Source organism: Heterodontus francisci, chromosome 31 (assembly GCF_036365525.1).
Source record: "Heterodontus francisci isolate sHetFra1 chromosome 31, sHetFra1.hap1, whole genome shotgun sequence".
NCBI lineage: Eukaryota > Metazoa > Chordata > Chondrichthyes > Heterodontiformes > Heterodontidae > Heterodontus > Heterodontus francisci.
In genome coordinates, this window is record NC_090401.1 from 53553009 (window position 1) to 53560973 (window position 7965).

Sequence of the window (7965 nt, forward strand, 5' to 3'; positions counted from 1 at the left end):
AATTTCAGCACACCAGGAATTAAATTTGGGATCTTCGGATCTTTATGACTTTGCTCAAGGGAGCTCAGTTCACAGCCTGCCTCTCATTTATCAGAGCTTGGAGGCATATAGATAAACATGGACAACCACAAAAAGATATTGGGAGGGATGACTGAAGCTTAGTCAAAGAGGTGGGGCTTAAATTAGGAAGAGGGGTTTCAAGGAAGAGGGATTTGGACAGAATATTCTACAGTTTGGGGCCTAGGTGGCTGAAGCCACAGCCACCAATAATGGGATGAAGAGGGAGTTACATAAAGTTATAGAATTGGAGTGTTCTGGTGACGTGGAGGGATGCGGAGTAGCAGTGGAAGAGGTTACAAAGATAGCGAGATTAAATACAAGGATTTGCATTATAAATTGGAGACACTGGGGGCCAAGAACCAATGCAGGTCAGTAAGGAGAGGAGCAACGGCTAATTAGAATGAGAGACAGGATCGGACAGTAGCAGCTACTAGCTAGAGCTCCAACATAAATTACAACAAACAAGCTGAACTGAAGCACACAAAATTTGCTTAAACTGAAACAAATTGCATTTATATTGCACCATTAACACAGTAAAACATCCCAAGGAGCTTCACAGGAGCAATAAACAAAATTTGACAAGCGAGGATAGGTGGCCAAAAGTTTGGTCAAAGAGGTAGGTTTTAAAGGAGCATCTTAAGGGAGGTAGAAAGATTTAGGGAGAGAATTCCAGAGCTTAGGGACTAGGCAGCTGAATGCACAATGAGCCAATGAAAGAGTAAAGACAGGACTGAAGAAGCACAGAGATCTGAGGGTTATTGGGCTGGAGAACATTAGAGATAGGGAGGGATGAGGCTATGGAGGGATCTACAGTCATCTCAGACCTGCACCTATCAAGTACTTCATTTCCAAGAGAATTCAGCAGGATCATCATGACCTCCCCTACTAACAAAAAATCATTTTCCCCGTTTTTCTCTCTCTGTCTCGGTATGTGCGTGCCAACAAATGGGGAGTTGAACAGTGGGAACCACCCACATCACACTACGTGACTGTAACAGGAAGGCTGCTACAATTAAGGGGACCATAGATACAGCCACTCTGGGTCTGCAACATGACAGGAAAATGCAGCTGTGGCTGTAGAGAAGGGAAGCTCTGCACAGAGGGAGGAATAGGAAGGCCCTATTCACCAAGGGTCTTCAGGGAGCACTTCTCCTACCTCCACTTCAGACAAGAGCAATGTCTAAGGTGCCTGGAATTCACCAAGAGGTGGTGACTGCACTGTCTCCTCCTTCAACAGAACCTGCAGCCTCAGAGGAAGGCAAGGATGGCACTGCCACTGGCCAATGTCCCAGTCGCTCTCAACTTTACGCAGCCAGTATATTCCAGGCGGGATCAGGCAATATTGCCAACATTTCCCAGTTCACCATTGGTGCATGAGTCGCGAAAGGCCTTCTACACCAGAGAGAAACAGGATGACCATAGAAAAATTATGGCACAGAAGGAGGCAATTGAGCCCATCATGTCTGTGCCGGCTGAAAAAACTAGCCGCCCAATCTAATCCCACCTCCAGCATCTGGTCCGTAGCCTTGCAGGTTACAGCACTTCAGGTGCATGTCCAGGTGCCTTTTGAACAAGTTGAGGGTTTCTGCCTCCACCATCGATCCGGGCAGTGAATTCCAGACACCCACCACCCTCTCGGTGAAAAGGTTTGCCTCATGTCTCCTCTAAGCCTTCTACCAACCACCTTAAATCTGTGGCCCCTGGCAATTGACCTCTCTGCTAGAGAAACAGGTCCTTCCTGTCTACTCTATCTAGGCCCCTCAATTTTGTACACCTCAATTAAGTCACCCCTCAGCCTCCTCTGTTCTAAGGAAAACAACCCTAGCCTATCCAATCTTTCCTCATAGCTGCAACTTTCAAGCCCTGGCAACATTCTTGTAAATCTCCTCTGTACTCTCTCCCGAGCAATTATGTCCTTCCTGTAATGCAGTGACCAGAACTCTACGCAATACTCCAGCTACGGCCTAATCAGCATTTTATACAGTTCCAGCATTATATCCCTGCTTGTGTATTCTACATCTCGGCCAATAAAGGAAAGCATTCCATATGCCTTCTTCGCCACTCTACCTACCTGTCTACATGCACTCCAAGGTCTCTCACTTCTTCTACCCCTCTCAATATCCTCTCGTTTATTGTGTATTCCCTTGCTTTGTTTGCCCTTCCCAAATGCATTACCTCACATTTTTCTGGATTGAATTCCATTTGCCACTTTTCCACCCACTCAACCAAACCATTGCTATCATTCTGGAGTCTACAGCTATCCTCTTCACTATCAACTACACAGCCAATTTTTGTGTCGTTAACAAATTTCCCAATCATGCCTCCCACATTTAAGTCCAAATCATTAATATATACCACAAAGAGCAAGGGACCCAACACTGAGCCCTGTAGAACGCCACTGGAAACTGCTTTCCATTTGCAAAAACAGTCATCGACTACTACCCTTTGTTTCCTGTCACTGAGCCAATTTTGGATCCAACCTGTCACATTCCCCTGCATCCCATGGGCTTTCATTTTACTGACCAGTTTGCCATGGGGGACCTTGTCAAATGCCTTACCAAAATCCACTGCATGACCCTCATCAATCCTCCCTGTTACTTCCTCAAAAACTCAATCAAGTAAGACATGACCTTCCACTTAACAAATTTATGCTGACTCCCTGATTAATCTGTGCCTTTCTAAGTGGCAGCTTATCCTGTCCCTCAGAATTGATTGTAATAATTTACCCACCAGAGGCCAGACTGACTGGCCTATAATTATTTGGCCTATCCCTGCACCCTTTTTAAACAATGGTACAATGTTCACAGACCTCCAATCGTCTGGTTCCTCACCTATATCTAGTGAGGATTTGATGATCCTCAGCACATCCACTATTTCCTCCCTGGCTTCCTTTACAACCTGCAATGCAATCCATCCAGCCGTGGCAATTTATCCATTTTCAAGGATGTCAGACCATCTCGTACTTCCTCTCATTATGCTTATTGTATCTAATATTTCACACTCTTCCTCTTTAACTACAATGTACTTGACTTTGCCAGTGTAGCAGGATTCCCAATACCGCTTGCAGAGTCATCAACTGCACATCGGGCCCCACATATAAACAGGGAGGTGTACAGGAACTGCAAAGGGTTCCACTCCTTTAAACGTACAGTTGTTTGCAACCATACCCAGATCATGTTGGTGAATGCCCATTATCTTGGAAGCAGCCACAATGCCTTCATCCTGAGGCAATCTGCTGTTCTCGCGGTCTTCAAGCTACCACAAAGAATGAGAGGCAGGCTGCTTGGAGACAGGGGCTATCTGTGTACACATGGCTTGCGGCTCTCCTCTACCACCTGACTATGCAAGGATAGCAGGTCTATACAGAGAGCTATGGCCACCAGGAACATTGTACAGCAGACCATAGACATTCTCAAGCAACAGTTCCACTACCTGGACCTAGCGGGGCAGAGGTGGGGCGGGAAGCCCTACAACACCTGCTGGTGCGGGTTTCCAAATTCATGGTGGTCTACTATTACAAGGATGCAGCTCTTGCCACCAGGCAGAGGCCACCTTAGATGGAGGAGGAAGAGGAGGCAGGAAGGAGGCATCTGGGACCCCTTCACGCCAATCAATTTGTCTTTGAGCACCTACCACTACTCCAGTTCCCTTAGGGCATCAACCCATTGCTCCACAAACCCCACCTTCCCATCATAACGTCCTTTTGGCCAAAATCCTGCAATAAAAGCCACCAACAAAAAAATCTTTCCAACAACAACTTTATCCAACACATCCAATAACACAAACAAAATTGAACTATTCCATCTTGTACATTCTCTTTGTGCCTGTTCTGCAGATGCCTTTGTCTGTCCTGGTGCTCCTTCGCAGTACTACCCCAGTGGCTGCAGCATGGCTTTGGAAGCCTGGTGGAGACTGCAGATGGCCTTGCAGGACACCCTCGAGCAGCACGCAGCCTTGAGGGCCCAGCTTCTGACTGCAGCACCTTGGCATAGGCAGCAGCAGTTTGGCCAGCCAACATGCAGCAAGGGCACTTGCAGAATGGCAGTGGTGAAAGCATGAATGCTGTTATCCCAAGAGTTCAGCAGGTTTGTTCTCCAGAGCCACTGGCACTCCCCCAGGACAGTACCTCAGCAATTCTCCTAATCTGTTAGAGGAGAGATTGCTGGACTGCTGAGAGAGCCTGCATACCCCTTTGGGCACTGAGACCCACAACCATGATGGCAGTAGTCTGAGCCTGCATAGAAACATGGATCTTATGACTACAGGTTCCACTGCAGCACTGAAATGTTGGGTGCCTCGCCCCTGTGCTGCAGTGGAAGCTGAGCCAGCAGCTACTACCCACTGCAACACAGCTAGGTCCATAAGTGCTTTCTTGGAGCTGGCCACCAGTTCCTTACCGGAAAAGATGGGCTCCAAGCTCTGCGCAATGCCCTGTACCACATTGAAGCCATACTCGTTGAATGACAACAGGATCATCAAGCAGCTCAGTATGCACGAGCAGTTTTCTCACGTAGGCCACCGCAAAGCCCTGATCTGAGTCCCACGCATGGCTCCTACACATCTAAAGACACTTAAAACAACAAACTTAGCACATTCCTCCCAAGTGAGTAAATGTAACACCTAGCATTATACTGAATCTTCCTAGACAATCTTGGTGTGCACAGCTGAAACCAACTAGGGCAGCAATGGATGCACAATTGGCCCCAGTATCAGTAAGTCAGAGAAGGATATTGGAGTCAGTGCTCCCATTCTTGATCTTGTCCAATAACCTACATGGGACTGAGTGAAGGAAATGGTGGGCAAGGGTAAAGATTAAGCTCAGATTACTACGTGGGCTAAAATGTAAAGAATGGTCACATGGGTGAGGGAGTGGCAGCCTGCTAACATCTGCAGAAGCAAATTTCAAAATGACAACTGTTTGCAGGAGGAAAAAAAAAATTGAAGGTCAAACATAGGATGGCGCAGTGGCTAGCACCGCAGCCTCACAGCTCCAGCGACCAGGGTTTGATTCTGGGTACTGCCTGTGTGGAGTTTGCAAATTCACCCTGTGACGTGTGGGTTTCTGCCGGGTGCTCTGGTTTCCTCCCACAGCCAAAGACTTGCAGGTTGATAGGTAAATTGGCCATTGTAAATTGCTCCTAGTGTAGGTAGGTGGTAGGAGAATTGTGGGGATGTGGTAGGAATATGGGATTAATGTAGGATTAGTATAAATGGGTGGTTGATGGTTGGCACAGACTCGAAGGGCCTGTTTCAGTGCTGTATCTCTAAATAAAATAAAAATAATAAAATAACTGTGAAAAGGAAAAGTAGAACTATTTATAGCTGCATGGATTTAGTTTTCTTAGTTTAAAATTTTCAAAGCCTTACCTGCTAACACTGGAGTGGGGTTGGAGTAATAAAGAATGTGTGATACATGGGACAGACACAAAAGCCAAAAAGGTTGGTGTGGGGGCAGGAACTAAACTATGTTTCTCAGTTCCACACGTCATAATTTCTGTAGATTACTGGGTGATTTTATGTATAAACTGTAAATATATAGAGTTAACACAACAAAAATACAGAACAAACTAATTGTCATTCTTTCCACAGATTGCAGTCTTGCCCTAGCAGTCTGGCTAATTTATATGACCTGGGTGAGGTGAATGAGTATAGGTACAACTCAAGACAGAATTCAGAAAACTTTCCTCAAACTCCCTTCGATGCACATCAAATAGAATAAAAAATATTTGCATTGACTGAAACTATTTAACAAACATGTCTTATCAAAAGAAGTTTTGACAATCTCTACCAATCAGCTTTAAATTTACATTTGATGAGAATACATGAGCAATCTTTTGAACTGCAATATCTGATGCTATTTGGGATATGCATTTAGTACATTTCTGTCATTGTAAATATATGATACAGTTTGAGTACTTTATAAATAAAACCTGACGTCTATGAAAGCTAATGATCAAAAAAAAAACACCCAGTGAACACAGTCTAATGTTTCCAAGCATAAATCCTTTGTAAATGACAAGTTGATTGAAATTAGCATTTTAACCCAACCCTTTAAAACAAGACATTTGGCTAGACAGCTTGCACAATTATTGTGCAGAGCACTTAAAGCAGCTAATACATGTAATAACCGCAAGTAAAATTTTATACTGTAAAATTTACATTGTAAATTGGACTCATGCATAATTAAACTTTTTATAATTCTTAGCTACATAAAATCTTGAAATTCCATTTCTACATTTACAGGACATTTGATGTACATAACTGCAAATTACGTTCAGAACCAGATTTTATGGTAGTCACCTCAATAGGTTTTAGTTATACACGACAAAAAAAATCAGTGTGATATAGTCAAAGGTTTTCTCTCCGACAAAAATATTTGTGGCTCAAGACTTAAGAAAATAATTTTAAAAACTATGAATACCTCTCAAATTTAGACTGATTTTCATAACCTCTGGTTGTTGCAATAACAGAAGAGGTAGCAAGCTTGTTGCTAATGCCCAGGTTTGGCATGGGCTAATCCAACTGGAATATCAGCAGCCTTCCTGGACTAATAATGGTGAATCTGGTACAGGAGGTCTATCTCGGTCTTTATTTTTATAAACTCTTCAACTTCTTCCAAACAGTATCATTAAAATTGCTATTTATTTATTCATACTGCTTCCACGTTTTACTAAAAAAAAATCTCACATTGGTTGGATCTTGGTTCTACCATTCCATGAAGCAGCTGCACATTAGCTTCATTTCTGGTCTTCATACATTTGCGTCTGAACTAAAGTGGGTTGTAAATAATGTACTGTTGGCTTTATTCTGGGCGTCAGCCATGGCTCAGTTGGTAGCACTCTTGCCTGAGTCAGAAGGTTGTGTGTTCAAGTCCCTCTCCAGGACTTGAGCACAAATGTCTAGGCTGACACTCTAGTGCAGCACTGAGGGAGTTGCCGCTTTCCGGGATGAGGTGTTAAACTGAGGCCCCTTCTGTCCTCTCAGGTAGTCATAAAAGATCCCAAAGCACTATTTCAAAAAAAGAAAAAGAGCAGTGGAATTTGCCCCAGTGTCCTGACCAACATTTATCCCTCAACCACCATCACAAAAACAGATTATCCAATCAGTATTGTATTGCTGTTTGTGGGAGCTTACTGTGCACCAAATGGATGCTGCATTGCCCATATTACAACAGTGACTACACTTCAAAAGTACTTAATTGGCTGTAAAGTACTTTGGAAGGTTCTGTGGTCATAAAAGATACACTATAAATTCAAGTCTTTCTTATTCAAGATTGCTTCTTGAATTTTACTTATGTTAAATATGTGACCAACTCAAAGGTTTCCGAGCACTTTATTCTAAAATCAGTATTCAAGTGTTTCATTTGTAACAAACAAAATATTAAAACAATATAAAAAGGAAATATATGCATAAGTTTTTTTGGTTATGTGGAACTTCAATTTCTTTTCATTGTTTAAGTCATTTTCTACTTTTACTTTTTAGGTATTCTGTACAGCCATCTGTAGCAAAGAAAATTCTTCTGAGATGACCACACCAAGTCTTAATCCAAGAGGAAAGATTCAGATGTGTTACTCTTTAGCCTTGGACGATTTCTGCTCAACTTTTGAGTCAACCTCAAGGTTCCAGGTTAATTAACCCGATTTAAAATAGCGCTTGTAGCCATATAACCCCACCTCCTGTTCCAGCCCACAAGCTATGTCACAGGAGGTGCTCCACTTAAGAAAGGTGCTTGAAAATTGGTTTCATAGATAACTATTTGATAGATTCATGGACTTGAACCATCTTTAAATGTTTCATCAAGGAAAGCATTTTCATTTAGTCCCTATTAAAACCTAAAAATTGAAACATTCCAGCAATAGTACAAGTTAATAGCCACAGTAGCAAAATTTTGGTTTTGGTTCCAGT